The sequence below is a fragment of the Hyposmocoma kahamanoa genome, unplaced genomic scaffold, assembly GCF_003589595.1.
Source record: "Hyposmocoma kahamanoa isolate Upper Pololo Valley unplaced genomic scaffold, ASM358959v1 95, whole genome shotgun sequence".
Lineage (NCBI taxonomy): Eukaryota > Metazoa > Arthropoda > Insecta > Lepidoptera > Cosmopterigidae > Hyposmocoma > Hyposmocoma kahamanoa.
Window position 1 is genome coordinate 4,528,383 of NW_020654972.1, and position 15,910 is coordinate 4,544,292.

General features: G+C 35.8%; 1 protein-coding gene across 1 annotated transcript in view; it reads right to left on the minus strand.

The window, feature by feature from the left end:
* LOC113238232 (protein sprint) overlaps window positions 1–15,910 on the minus strand; it is a 380,231-nt gene that overhangs the window by 254,559 nt on the left and 109,762 nt on the right. The gene's annotated exons all lie outside the window — the stretch shown is intronic.

Sequence of the window (15,910 nt, forward strand, 5' to 3'; positions counted from 1 at the left end):
TACTTTGTCCTTTCTCTCAGAAAAAAGTTTAAGGAGACTGGTATCATGACTGTGGCATCACAGTACATTTACTCAAATATTTCATATGCCCGTAAAAATATACATAATTTCAATAAAAAAGAAGATATCCATAATATTAACCTTAGAGCTAAGTCCAAACTCATGGCACCACGAGTTCGTTTAACAACTCTTTTATGGGGAACTGTATACGTTTTTACAATAAGATTCCGGAGCATATATTAAGTTTACCATTTTCTAAGTTTAAAAACTACATTAAAAATATTTTGATCGAAAAATCATATTACAAAATTGAAGACTACGTATTAGATAAAGATGTACGGAAAGACGACACGGCTCCAGAATCCACACAAATTTGATTCAAAGTGTATTCCATAGCATTTAAGTTTATTTGAAAAGAGCAATCCCTAGAGTTTCTTGCTTGTTCTTCTCAGGGAGGTCAGCGTAGTGAACGAGTAGTAGCTTAAATGTGACGTTTTCAAGTGTAAATTATTTTACCTATGGAATAAATCATCTTTGACTTGAAACAGGAGATAATAAAAATCGCCCTGAATTGGAGAATAGTAAAATCAACCATTGAAATAATTGCTCCTTATAATAAACTTTAGGCGCTATTTATAAAAATGAATCTTCATGCGTGAACAACCATTCTTAGAGGTGGATGATTTTCTTCAAAATTAAATGGGCACACTGTGGAGGTACCCTCTTTCCAACATAGAAATAATCATGAAAATCTGTGCCCAAATACCGGAGTTATCGCGTAACATATATACAAAAAAACTCCTTTTTTTGAAGTCGGTTAAAAACATTACCAAAATGGTGTCCACTCAGCTTGCTGTAATGAGACATTCGAAGAGACCTCGTTACTCTGCTTTTCAATGTCACTGGATAAATAACAAACACGATAAAATATGAAATAAACTTAACTAAATACAAATCAAAAGTAAAAAATGCAATTGTACGTGTAAAGTATGTATGGTTTCATTAAATGAAATTCATACAAGAGAAAATTAAATTTTAGTTTTTGGTGTTACTTTCTTACTCTATCATTTTTCTAAATTAACTTTTACGATTTTATATACACAAAACAAAACAATTGGCTATTTCTAAAAATCACGATGTGCCACTATTTGCACAAGTCGTAAATAGCACATACGCGACACGTTCGCCAAACAAACTTGCCAAGCCGTGGAACAACAGGCAATTGCAACACGAGTCATATGGTCAACGTAGCGCATGCTAATCAAGCTGTGAGCTAGCTTGCTAAAATAGATATTCAGAACGTAACTTGACTCAGCTCATAGAGCCGATGTCGGTAGCGGCTACTACAGTTTGTACTGGACACAAAACACTGCTACCTCTTGAATTTTATATAATAGACGTCTTATAATGTGCCCAAATATATTATCGTTATGCAAAATGAATCCATAATAATCTCCGTACAGAGTACTAAAAAAACCGACCACAAAAATTGGAGGAATTACATCTATTTGCCAGGTTTTATTGTAATCGATTACCAGGAAAGTGCGCGAAAACGGATTCGTCCCCTGGTTTGTCACCCTTAGAGGTGGCATATTTTCTTCAAATTTAAATGCGACCACTACTAAGGTACCTTCTTTTCAACAAAAAATTAATAATCCAAATCGGTTCACAAATGCCGCTGTTATCGCGTAGGTAACATACATGAAAAAACCTACACGAATTTAGAACCTCCACCTTTTTTTGAAATCGGTTAAAAATATGCTGAAGTTTTCGAGCTTTATTGCATATTTGCTGTAAAAATCATTCCTAATTCAACGTCTTTCTTGTTCATTTGAATTGACAATAAATTAACAAATGACAACTCCAATACTTTAAAAAAAAATAAATAATATGTATATAAATTAAATAATATGTATATTAGTATAAAATTATCTCTGCATTAACGTGAAAGTTTAAATCTTTGATTCAAGCCCACACTTGAACCACACTACACTATCCCATCCTTAATATTGTTCTCTTTATAACAGCAATTTTCACACATTTGATTTAATCGTTCAATACTTTCCAGACCCCCCCTTTCTCGCAAATCTTACCAACTATTTTACGGGAAACTTATGAAGGATCACATCTCATTTCGATGCGGTGTGATTTATGCACTTAATTATATGCCCTCCTGCTGAGCCGAGACTTCGAAGCCTCCAAGAAAGAGGAAGAATATCTCGGAAAATATATTTCCGTTCGATATTTCAATTTGGAATCTGCTTTTTATTAAATTTTGCTGAATGTTTTGGGGACGTGTGTTTGGAATTTAATAAACCATAGATTTTTGTTTTGTTTTGACTTTTGTTCAAAAATAAATCGCCATTATCAACTGCAAGACGTCTAGTACGGAACGTAGGTCTCTACAATATATTACTACCACAGAGGTACCTACCAATCAAAAACAAAATTGTTTGCTCTAACATAGAAAGTAGTTTCATTGACTAAAACGCTTCAATTGCCGAATTTGATTCAATTTGATTTAATTGCTGAAGATTCTCCATCAAAATTTTAATTTACCGTCAAGTTGTGCTAAATCGGAAACTTTGTAATCCTCTAAAACACCAGTCTCCCTGCTCTTACTGGAAGATGCATATTTGCGAGAGCGGTAAATCACACAGAGCCGAATAAGCCACTAAGCGGCGTGCTTGCTAGAATGAACGCTGCAGGGTAGAGGTAGACGAAAATTGTCTCAAAGATAGGTAAGTAACGGATTATATACAACATAAGTATCTTTGGGGGAGGCCTATGTTCAGCAGTGGATGTCTTCCGGCTGATATGATAATGATGATGAAGTTTTATAATATGTTCAATCTAGAAACAAAGTGTGTAACTCTGACATTAATTACAATGATACATTCATGAGACTCGATAGTCTTTAGGATCTTAGTTTTTGCCTAATAAGTTACATTAATTTCATTATTTTTAACGGGAATGTTATGAGTATCAACAAAATGTAATGGTTTTTTACGCTTGATAATTATAAAGTTATTATAATCACGCAGTCTCCCATGGTTCGTAATTTTATAGGCAGGCACATAACGGCCGCGCCAATTTCTTATTAATAAAATATCAAATTTAAAATAACTAACCAATTACAGAATGACTGATGAATGTCAGTTTTCGCTATGCATTGATCCATGCACCGCTACCGACGCGTCTACGTTACCACGGACGAGTCTCTTCTAAGTACAAGACTGTGAGAAGCCGCCTTTAAACAAGATGCGCTAGTCACAATCGAAACGTTGTGTCACGTAATGTTCAACGCATCGAAAATAATAGTATCCTTCATTACATTTATACACGTAACTCACACGTTACTCGAGGTGTTAATAGCTGCTATCGTTCAAGTTTGTACTACAAAGATACTACACGGAGTATAAACAATTCATGAGAAGGCTAAAACAGCGACCGTTAATACGAATATTTCCATATTTACTATCTCATTTTGAGTTAAATTGTGTTTTATATTCAATCTACAGTTTTTTTTTAAGTTTTATGTGAGAAACGTTGTTTTTAAAACGAATAATATTAACGGCTTCGTAAGATTAACTGTTTTCAGAAAAAGTACATATTATAAAACCGCATCATAAACGGGTAACTTTTTCAATCGCGAAACATAAAGGAGTCTGTGTCGGTACAGACCAAGGCACTGTTGGAAACAAAACTTTTCAACGATGTCGTACATAACCAATCATCTGCCGCTATTTCAGGTGTCAAGAGGGTACAGTAAAAAGTTTCTATTCTGAGACCCCTTATTGTGTCGTAGCAATTTTCACACTTGAACAGTTTTAAATTTCCGACGCGCTTGTTGACTTTCGGAGTATTGGTTGTATTTGGCCCAGCAAATTTGCTTCAGATAAAACCTTTGTGTAAATTGTGTGTTTGAAATGAAATTTGACATTCCTGACACAACTCAATCGTCTTTATTTTAAGTCTTTTACAAAATATGAGATGTCATATTAGATGCTTATTAGTAAAAGTTTACAATACGTCTTACTTTTCTAATAGTTATTTTGTACATTGCAATTTCTGTAAACAGTGTTTTTACAGACATATGAGTTTTGACATTTTAGCATTTTCTGAGTTCAGTCATTTTCAAAGTAGTATTTATGAATTTTATGGCTTTTAACAATTTTGATGGCAAAAGTTGCTGAAAATAGAAAAAAACGAATGTTGAGGGCAGACGAGAGTCGCGAGCTCGGGCAACTTATTACACCTCACCCGCAGGCAGAGTACCTATTCCTAGATATTTATACATAGATATTTGTGCCACCAAGCAGTAATGTGAGCATTACTACAATCCAGTTTTGAAGGACTGATGAAACTACAGACACGTGAAATTTGTCAACTTTATGTCTCAGGGTTACGGACGCAGTAACAGTGTCCCTCAGATATTTAAATGGAAAGCTCTAAGTGGCACTGCAATTGTTATAGAAGACTTGTCGCCAAACGCATGACTTGTTTTTCCCGTCACATGATATCCGCGTCGCCAATTGTTACATATTTATTTAATGTTAAATATATATTTGAAAATTAGAAACATTCATGTTACTTTGCAAGTGAGTATCACTATGGAGACGGGCATAGACCTGTCAGTGGTCAACTGGACAGGCATTGGTATAGCAGTTTCTATTCCTACAATAGCCACAATGTAACATAATCTTCGAATTTGTCGGCTGTTCAATAAGGCTCAATTTACATTACCACGGGATGGAAACCAATGTTTTAACCATAGTATATAACTTTATGCCAAATGTGTAACATTTTTCTATGATGTCAATCGACCTGGCAAGTGAAGTCATACGCCTGGTGTTAAGCGACACACCTACCCATAACTATTATTTAAATTAAGTATAAAGTTGACAAGTCACTTTTTTTTTATAAATTATAAGTGCGTATTTGACCTCCATATCACGTGATGGAAAGTGATGATGAGGTCAACGATGGAGCACGCACACCTAAATAATGCCCATTCACTCTCGCTTTGAAAAGGCCCAAGTTATAACGTTCAGGGAGCAAGTCTGCAGGCAAGAAATTCCACTCCTTAGCCGTTCGCCATATAAATGTGGAAGCATAACGCTTCGTGCGAATCTTTGGAATATCCACAACATAGGGGTGGAACCCAAGCCTACGCCTAGTCCCCCGGTGATGGAAAGGGGAAGGCGGAATTAAATCGTGTAATTCCATCGCACACTCTCCGTGATATATCCTGTAAAATACAGATAAGCAGGCAACTTTACGGCGGTGTTCAAGGCTATGCAGCTCCACCTCCACTAATTGTCTTTAGTCTCACCAGCACCCTTCGAACTCGGAATGCCGTAATTCTCACATAACTGCTTGACGGCAGACCTTGGCAGTGGCAATATTTCCCTAGATTAATACTTTTTCATAAGGAGTTCTACTGCTACCAAACTACTGTTATTACTTTCGAAGAATTCTCGCGCAGTCTCGGGAATTCCCGCCGTACTGTTTAGTTTGTACGTTAAACAATTGACATAAAGTCCGTTATGCTATGTTCGATTTCCTTACAATTCCGTTTCTTAGTGTATAACATTTCTATAAGCTACTTTTTATTTCATAAGCGAATTTCAAACAGCTTGGGTAACTTTCAACGATTCATCGGTCGAAACAAAAGACTCTTTGATTACTTTTTCAATGGCGGTCGTCACTCAGCGCGAATAGTTCAAAGGAAATTTTTATTGACATCGACGAGGTTGCGAACTGTAATTCAATTTATTGCCCCTTCAATCCCTCTGTCGCAGTCCAGGGACGGCGATAATGCAATCCATTTGAGCTACTTACGCCCTTTACCTTTTCATTGCAGCTTTTCAATTTAATAGAAAGTTCTTGGAAGGGTTAGTTTGGTAACCAGTAGTTTGAAGACCTACAGTGGTTTTATAGAAAAAATCAGGATGTGTACGAGTTATGTCGGAATTTGTACTTTATCCGTAGTCCTTGTGGTCTCCGGGTTAGAATAGAACCTCCCCTATTCTTCTCGCGGGTGTCGTACAACTACTAAAGGATTAGCAAGCAATGAGGATGGGCAGCAGCGTCTTCCAATGTACTTGCACTCAAACTACGATCGCCAATCCGCCTACCAACCGTGGCGATTATGGCGAAACCCCCAAATAAAAGCGAAAACGAATTCAAGTCCCACAGTCCCTAGCGCGGTTCAGCTATTCCAGACTACGGTAGCGGTCATGGTAACGACGGGGTAAGGGGTGCTCACAAGAACGATCGTTTTAGCGATCTTTGAGGCCTAAAATCATCACTGATCATGAAAGATGATAACTTCATTCATGATATTGAACAACTATCCCCAAAGAACCTATGCCAAATACGTAAATAAAATGTTCACACAAATCCATTCACTTAGGCATATTGTGTTTTGAAAATTTTACACTTTACGTAATATTTTAACACCCAGTAAAGCCAGAACTAGCGCGTAACAAATGGATTCATAAACTTCACGTTAACAAAGACAGGATAATCCGTTTTGTAGACTGCCGGGGAAACGTTACATAAGTTTGCCATCTATACGCTTTGGAATAATGGCCACTGATTTTATGAGGACATATGAAGTTCACGAATCGGCTGAAATATGTGAGCCATCTCCTTAGCATCAAACCAAAATCAACTTTATTGCATACCAATCACAATTGAAACCGAAATTAAACTACTTCGCCTTCTACTGCTCATTCCTAAGGCAGATTCTCCTGAGAAGAATGAATAAGAAACTCTTTATAAATAAACATTAGTACACATTTCTTATTTGCAACATTTATATCAAATATGATAGATCAAGACCGCCACTAGAACCAACCAGCAAAAGCTAAACGTATCACTAACATAGATTTTTGTCATCCAAGTACGGAGAAAATGTAAAATAATAACATCTAGTGAAGTAAATTTTTTTAACTATACCCACTTTTAAACCTCGAAAATGGCAAATTTTGAATGTGAACCGGTATTTTATTATAGAAACCTAATAAATGAATTTATGACTTTGAGAAGACAATTGTGTAAGTACATCCATTTCACTTTTGTCCGTCGTCGTATTAATATTTTCAACCGAAAAATTTCATCAATTCAAAATAATTGTTTTTGTATGTATGTATGTTACGCGATAACTCCTCGTCATCAATTGTTTAGAGTAATATTTCTTTAGAGTTACATATACGATAGAAAATGAAATACATTCATGTTATTTTGTAAGTATCTAAAGTAAAGTAGATAAAGTCTCCACACTGGCGTAGGAACCGTTATGAACGACACTCTTGTCTTGTGAAGGTTACCACCAGTCGCACGATTTGTTCGTCCCGTTCCGTAAAAAAAAATATGATGCTTCAAAATACGAGACATACACATGAAATTGGAATTCTCCAGATACTCATTATAATTTAATGAGTCAGCAACTAATGGTCGGTATCATTAAACATTCGCATGCACAGGTGGATCCACGACTGCGGTGAAAGGGGCGAAACCGCAGAGCGCAATCACCGACTATTGTTAGAACACCCTTTATAGTCCCCACAAGGGGAATAATCAGACACGTATTGCCTTTTTAAGATATTGTTTAAATAATATTTTTTAATAAACTCTTTAATAACCACCACACCACACTCGTGAGACAAATCTGATTCCATTACGTCTGCCCCTAATACCAGATGGAACTAAATTGTGTTCCGTGGTAGACGTGACGTTGTATGCATATTACATAGCCGGAGCGAACCATATACCGTCTCGAGTCAGCCGTGACCATACGATCTGTAAAGATCCCGATACGCGGTTTAATCCGAAAAAATCGTTTCATTTTAAATTGCTTTATTAATTGATTATTGAACGGAACACAGGATGAACTTTACAAACAAAGTGTGGTCCATCTGTTCTATTACCCAACCGAACTCAACTTTGTGATATCCTAAAAGATTGTAAACAAAATGCCTAACGAACCCTTCCGGGCGTTTACCGCGGAACTATGCGAATTGATCGAACGGGAATTTCACAGGGAAATAGGCTGACACGTTGGTGTGCAATCACTGAATGATTGAGCTGTGATTGTTCACGATTAAACTCACTAGATATTCCTGCTGCATTGTGGGAAATTGTGAAAAGGTGAACGCTTTTTGGAACTGAAGCATTTTTTTAAAATAAAAGAATAAATGTGCATTTGACCTCCGTCTCATCATGGAAAATGACGATGAGGTCAACGATGGAGTATGCATGCCTATTCACTCTCGTCTTAAAAAGGACCAAGTCATAGTGTTCAGGGAATTCTAAGCCTCACAAGTTTTATCCATAAAAATGAGAAGGCTGCTTCTCATTTGACAGGCCAACGGTTCGAATCTCTGTGGCGGTATGTACCAATACTTTAATTCCTAAGTTACGAATGCTTTGGAAATGAAACTATTTTTCGAATCTAAATCGTCTGCCACCTGTATAGGTCTTGCTGGAAATCGAACTCGGGAGCTTCACATCAAAGGCCCTTGATATTAACCGCGGAGCCACTAAAGTTATTAAAAATTGCAGAAAAAAATTAGAGTAAGTTTATTTCAAAGAAAAAGAAACCCAGTGAAAGTAAAATTCATATAGCAGCATTAACATAAAGGGGGAAAAACCAAAAAAGAATCACACGTGTCGAATCCACGGAGTAAAATATAAGTCCGATAGCTGATCCCTGGTGTAGCTCGCAGCCCGTGTAGTCATAAACCGTTTTATTAAAAGTGTTGTCAAATATTGACTTCTTTTTTTACAAGAACAAAACTCGTTTTGCACTGTAGCCGCCATTTTTTACGACTATAACGAATTTGAAAGTTAGCGTTTATTTTTTTTAAACTCTATTGTTTTAGTGTGGGTTTGATAAAAAGTCCATGTAGCTTTTGTTTGCGAATTTTTTTAAAATAAATACTTAAGTCTTAAGACCCAGTATACATTAAAATTTACATAATAGGTATATTGATTCCGACCTGGACATTATTGTTCCAATAATCAAGTGAACGCTCAGTGTACATTGTAATGAAAATATCGCATTCAGATTTAGCGCTAAATCTTCTATATGATCATAGGCTATGTGGGAAAATACGTTTTTCATACAAAGCTTAGGTATTACTTACATATTAATGCAAATTGTGCGTTTAGAGCTTTTACCAATGCAGTTTTCTGGGTCTAAGGAGGATAAATATCGAGTTCTTTGATTTCTCGATTGGTACTCATTGAAAGCAAAACTGGTTTTTCGGATTAAAATCGCACATATTTGTTTTTTTTTTCAAACAAACCTTTTTGTTTATTTGAAAAAACTATATTTATCATTCACTTACAAATAAATGGACGACGGGTCTAATACAAAAACCACAAAAACAATGTCCCAAGTCAACGTATTTAAACGTAGTGACATGTAAAGAAATATGAAAAAGCTAAAACGTTGAATTTAAATTGTAATGTCATCGCAGTACTGTCTAATTTTGCTTGCTTCGCTGTCAGTCGAACAAACGAAGACTAAAGCGTGAATGACGCTCTGTATACGATTTTAACGCCCTATAAGTTCGGACACTTTTTAGCGCGGACCCGACGTCCATATAATTGTAAGTCAATGATATTTATGTTTGTTTTTTCAAACAAACGAAAAGGTTTGAAATAACAAATACACGAGATTCAGATTGGAAATAATTGAGTCATTTTCAAAATGTATAAATATTTAGCAGTGGTACTCGTACAATTCAGTAGTATAATTAATTTTCGCTCAAGAAATTTAACTCTATCATTAAAACTAAGTTACGGGGGCACAACCATACATCATCACGAATCTCCCTAACATTATATCTAGTTCACGGTACATTAAGCAGGGCTGGGCTGTCTAATTAAATCCCCTGAGGGTCTTCCGATGCTCTGGCAGCAATTTTTATAAAGAAACAATTTTTAAACAACACCGTACACTGCTGCAAATAATTGCTTCCAAAGTCTGAGACACTAGCAGCAACTTTAGCCAGCTTCTAAAGTAGGTAGGTACTTATGGATTAAGTCCACTTTGAGGATTACTACAATATTGAAGCAACATATATTATAACACTTAAATGTATTACTAGTTGGTTATTCGAAATAAATAATATTAATAATAATCATACATTTTAAGTCTAGCAGTAGAGCTCCTTGTGAAAGAATACATCTTGGAACTACCGCCACCTTACCTACTTCTGCCGCCAAGCAGTAATGTGCATTACTTACTGCGTTCCGGTTTTGACGGGTGAGGGTGCTGATGAAATTACAGGCACATGAGGCTTGTCAACTTGTGGCAGTGTCCCTTAGATCTTTGTAATTTATAGTCCTGCGTGCAACTGCAACTGCTATGGACAGGCATGTTGCTTAATACCAGGCGCACAACAAGTCGTCCCGTCACTTAATGTCATCAAATCTTTGGTATATAAAAAAAGAACTGCCCGGGACGAACTCCTTCACAAAAACTCTACTGCTACTAAAAAATGTGTGAATACGTGCATTGATAAATGCTAACTTACGATGTTCTTATTCCTAGATTGCTAACTTTTTAGTTATAGACTATGTTCATTTATTTCTTTTGCCTTAACAAAACTGATCCGAACATAGGTACAAGTGCATCAATAAACGAATTCAACGATAACCACACTGAATAGCTGTCTAGTTCTGGCAATTTGGCAGCAGACACCAAAGCCGCAAACCACTGCTGCCGTATCAATTTTCGTTTACATAAGCCTTTGAGCTTTCGGTCCAGCATGCGCATGTAATAAACTGTAAATTTATATTTCCTGTTATCAAAATCATTTTAGTATTCTATTATGTATTCTAGTAACCTGACCCACTGGCCGACTTTTTGATTCCGAGAGCCTTCTTTCGCATTCAACAGAATAGTGGCTACAACTCCTTAGCCTTTTGGTTGAAATTTGTATTTACGAAATGTAATTAAAAATCAAATTGGTTTTAAAAAATTCTTAGAACGTCATTCACTAATGATGCGATAAGAAAGTCATATCAGAATTAATTTTACGGCTCACAAATTAAAAGGTAAGTTTATTTGACACATTTCTTCACACTGGTCTACTAGGAGGTCATGTATATAATGGCATTAATAACGCACACACTCAACATAGCCCCGGACTAGGGGAACCTTGTGTCGGTGCCATGGACACACACATAGACAATCACAAATTACACCCAAACTCACGAGAGAAATAAATGTATTTGCCTTATAAATATTTCTCCCTTTCCCGGGAATCGGACCCGGGACCTCTGCGTGACAGCCGGCACGGTAACCGTTCGGCCACGGAAGCAGTTGATTGTATTGTTGAGTTGATTGTACTGCAACACTTAAGTACTTAAATCATTGTTCATTTGTAATAATAATGTCATTATAAGAATGTGCCAGAAAACCACAAAAATATTACCTGCCGTTAAACTGAGAAATTCCCTATACTATGAGTACCAAATCTTTAAAATTTATTCTGGGGCTTTATCCAGAACACCCACACCAAAATTAATTTAGAAAAGTTCATTTCCTAAATTGGAAATACCAGGAAACGAATCTATGACCTTTCGTCCAGTGCCCACAATGCAAAGCGTTGAGCCATCGAGATTGAACGTAAAAAGGTAACCATAAGAGTCTATGTACACGACCTATTTCATACGCGCCGAAGACACGCGTTTCACGAACGCGCGTTTATGCGCCATATACGCGCATCATCTGCGCGTATATGCGCGGCAAACGTGCTGTAGTGAATCGATTCAAACGCGCACAAACATTGCGTTGCAAGCAAGAAGCTTATATACATATACTCCACTGGAGTTTACACTTAGAAATTCATGTAGTGGTTTCATTTCAAAAATTTGAAATTAACAAACGAAACTAAAATTAAAACTATCTCTTACCAAAAAACGCGACTGCAACGCGTCTGCGGCGCGTTTACGCGCCGATGACGCGCGTATATGTTGTTATATGTAATTATGATAAAGCCTTTTTACGTTTTAGTCGTCGATACGTTACTTTATGATATGATCATTTTCAGGACGTATCAACCGTTTTGTTTACCCCTGTACGATGCACAGATACCGAGAAATATTTTAAGACAATAAAAGAATCCACGCAGGGGGATGGGAACGCACAGCTGCAGTTGAACGCCTCTTGAATAATTACGCACCAACGCCTTAGGCACGTGCCTACCAATGCTGAATCATATAAGCGCTCTTATCAATACACGGATCTTAAAAATGTGTACATACACATATGTACTGCCAATCTTTTAGCAAATCCGATTGGAAAAAGTGTTTATTTAAAAGAAAGAAATATTTGTTCGGCTATTTCCAAACGTACAATAATATTTTTATTAAATACCATGATGTTTCTACCACCATAATATTCATCTATTCTTAACCGATTTCAAAAAAGGAGGGGGCTCTCAATTCGACTATGTTCTTTTTTTATGTATGTTACGCGATAACTCCGGTATTTGTGAACCTATTTTCATGATTTTTTTTTGTTGGAAAGGGGGTACTTCTATAGTGGTCCCATTCAATTTTGAAGGAAATCATCCACCTCAAAGGGTGGCTGTTTACGCATTAAGATTCATTTTTATAAATAGCGCCTAAATTTTCTTAAGGAGCAATTATTTTAATGGTTGATTTTGCTATATCTCCAATTCAAGGCGTTTTTCTCTCCATGTTCTTTGAGTAGTGAGAACCGATTTTTATTATCTCCAGTGTTAAGTCCTGTATAGTGGCAAATTTAAGGATATTTCAATAAAACTTAGCAAATAGACGTATTCCACGTACTTTTGAGGTCGGTTTTTTTAGTACTGTTTACTAAGATTATTGTGAAAATACTCCGCTATTATAGTTTGTTATTAGTATTCACACAAAGTTCGAATAAACACAAAGAAAGGTTCCTTCAACCCGATTGGACTCCCATCAGCGTTGCCGAAGCCAAGTTGAGGCGACAGACGCTTGTTCCAGTCTATAGGTACTAAAGGTTTACGTAATTAACTAAATGTAAAGTTGCAAACAAACCGTAAGAGCGTCTGCGCACTACGTCCGATTCGTAACAGTTCCGAATCCGAGAAATGACGGTCCGAAATGTCATACATAGGTGTCCCGAAGTGCCATTATAACCCAAGGTGTACAAGTAAATATTCGAATTTTTAACGGATACGAAACGGACTTAGTGCACAAGCGACATCCGAAGCGGGTTCGAGTTTTTTATATTTTTTTATTTGTGTAGTCTCGGATCCCTGGTTACTTTTTGTAAAATTAAAATGAACTTTTTGAACATGGTTCCAAATATATGCTAATATTTTCAGGTAATAGAGAACATTTTGAACTACTCATATAAAATAGTACTAATTAATTAATATAAATGTAGTATTTAAATAAAGACGTTTTTTTCTACCATAAACAACGTAAAATCCAGCCTATAAAAAGATGATAGCTAACATAATACGACGTATGAAGCTCACTACTAAATATTGTATATTCGACCGGTTAACCTAGTGGCAGCTGAAGTTTGTTTACTTTTAGTTATTTACTAGTAAACCTTTAAACTATAGTCGAGTCGACGGATTTTTCTTTGTTTGTTCGATATTTTGTATCAATAATAAATAACGTACAAAATTTTAAAAAAAAACAAATTATTTAAATAAAACAAAGCCCTTAAAAAAGACACAAAAGGCTAACCAGCTCAAATAAACGTTAGGCAGAGCCTCAGCGTATATACGTACTTATTTCAAAACGTTTGGATATTACAGAAAATTTAGAACTGCATATAGTAAGGTTAAAAGTTAAAATTATGTAATAATATTCTTGATTGCTGTAGAAAAGACAAAAGAAAATAACAAAGCGGCTAAAATCCGCTAATACAAAAACAAAAAATCTAATTAAAAACAAAAATAAGTTTTCAATAGCATTTAAACAAAGCGTATAAAGCAGTATATTTTTATATAAAACAATAAAAGTCTATAACAAAATAAATATACATTCATAATTAAAGCTGAGTGATAAGAATAATATCGCTTTTTGAACGAATCAATTCGAATGAAATATTTTAGGAGGTTGCATATACATGCAATGATTGATTAGTTAGTATCCGAAATTACTGCGTTTGTATACACAAACGCAGTAATTTCGGATCAAAAATCAAAGTCAAAATCAAAGTCAATAAACTTTCGTAAAGCCCAAATTCATGATAAGTTTTCTAATAACAAAAACATGGGTATTAAATACTCCGGAATTAATTTACTTGCTCTGAAAACTGGGAATTCTCTAGTTTAAGAACTATTTGTTACCATAGTACGTTATAATTCAATCTTATTTTTATCAGAGAAAACTGAAAGCAGAGTAACAAAATAATCTAGCTGGTAGTGGAAAAGTTGTTATTGTTACTAGTAGTTTCTCTGGCTAGAATGAGGTATGCAATCTTGCAGTCCCATTGTACCAACACATAAATCTCCAATCTTACAGCGACACCGGCCACTCGACCACAAGTTACCATCCAGTAACGAGGCTGGGCATCTACTGGCCCAAGGGAAATCTACCATTGTCTTGCCACAACCTATGGAATTCCGTCTACTAAATAATTCAGCTCGGTTAGGCGCAGTGTTTTCATGGATAGAACATAATCATTTATTTCATGTTATATTTTAAAACACAACGTCGAGGAATAATGTATTTATCACAAATTTAAATTAATCAAAGCAATAAAAAAATGCAACTACATATTGAGAATAATTAAACGACAGGCGCTTGTCACTTTTTTCCAACAGAACAAGAAAAACATACTAATATATGAAAAGGCTGTATTGTTATAACCTTTGCCTACCCAAGGTACTTTATTTTGTTTTTTAAACTATTTAGAGTTTGAATTTAATCATGAAATTGACCAAAATATTGGTGAAAAAAAAATGCTTGATCCCTAGACATTTTTGGTTGTCCAAGTTCCAAAGCATAGAAGAACGAAATACAGTATGCGCAACTACAAGACAACATCACCCTTAAACTGAAGAAGAAGGAAAAACAAATTGTTATAAAAAACACTTCGTTATTTTTAACCGACTTTACAAAAGAACGTTCTCAGTTCGACTGTATTTTTTTGGGTTACGCGATCGCTCAGACATTTGTAAACCGATTTCGATGATTATTTTTTCGATAAAAAGGATCACCTCAGATTACTGAGGTTAACCATTAGGTTCCATTCAAATTTGAAGAAAATATTCCACCTGTAATGGGATGAATCCGGTTTATTGGATTTCATCCACTTTCCGTTAACCGATTTCAATAAAACTTAGCTAATAGATGTAGTCGGTTATTTTTTATAAAAAAAGTTATAATTATAAAAATGTATTAACATTTTTGTAGACAGATGTTGATACCTACATAACAAATCGAATAATACAAGAAGAGTATAGGACAAAGTTCTAGTTAGCAACTGAAAGTTACAAGTCTCATGTCAAACAAGAATATGCACTCAGAGGGCGCCCGCGCCGTGGGACAGAACTAATCTAATGTCGACCCGAAACTTGGGAACACTTCAGGAATTTAATATAGAAGAGCCTTTAAGTGATGTAGAGTAGATGAAGCGACAGTTGTATTGTAGCGATTGATATATGCTAGTTTGTTGTTGTTTTGCTTTATGTTTGTCGAAACAACATGTAAGATAACGACCTTTGGTATAGCGATTAGCACCGTGGGCGCTAAATGTGGAGGACTAATTTTATTAGCAGTAGAGCTCCTTGTGAACCAATTCGTCCAAGGAAATACTGCCACCTTACCTATTTCTGCCGCCTAACAGTGACCATTACTGCGTTCCGGTTTCGAAAGATAAGGGTGTCTGGTAAAACTACAGGCAAATTATGTT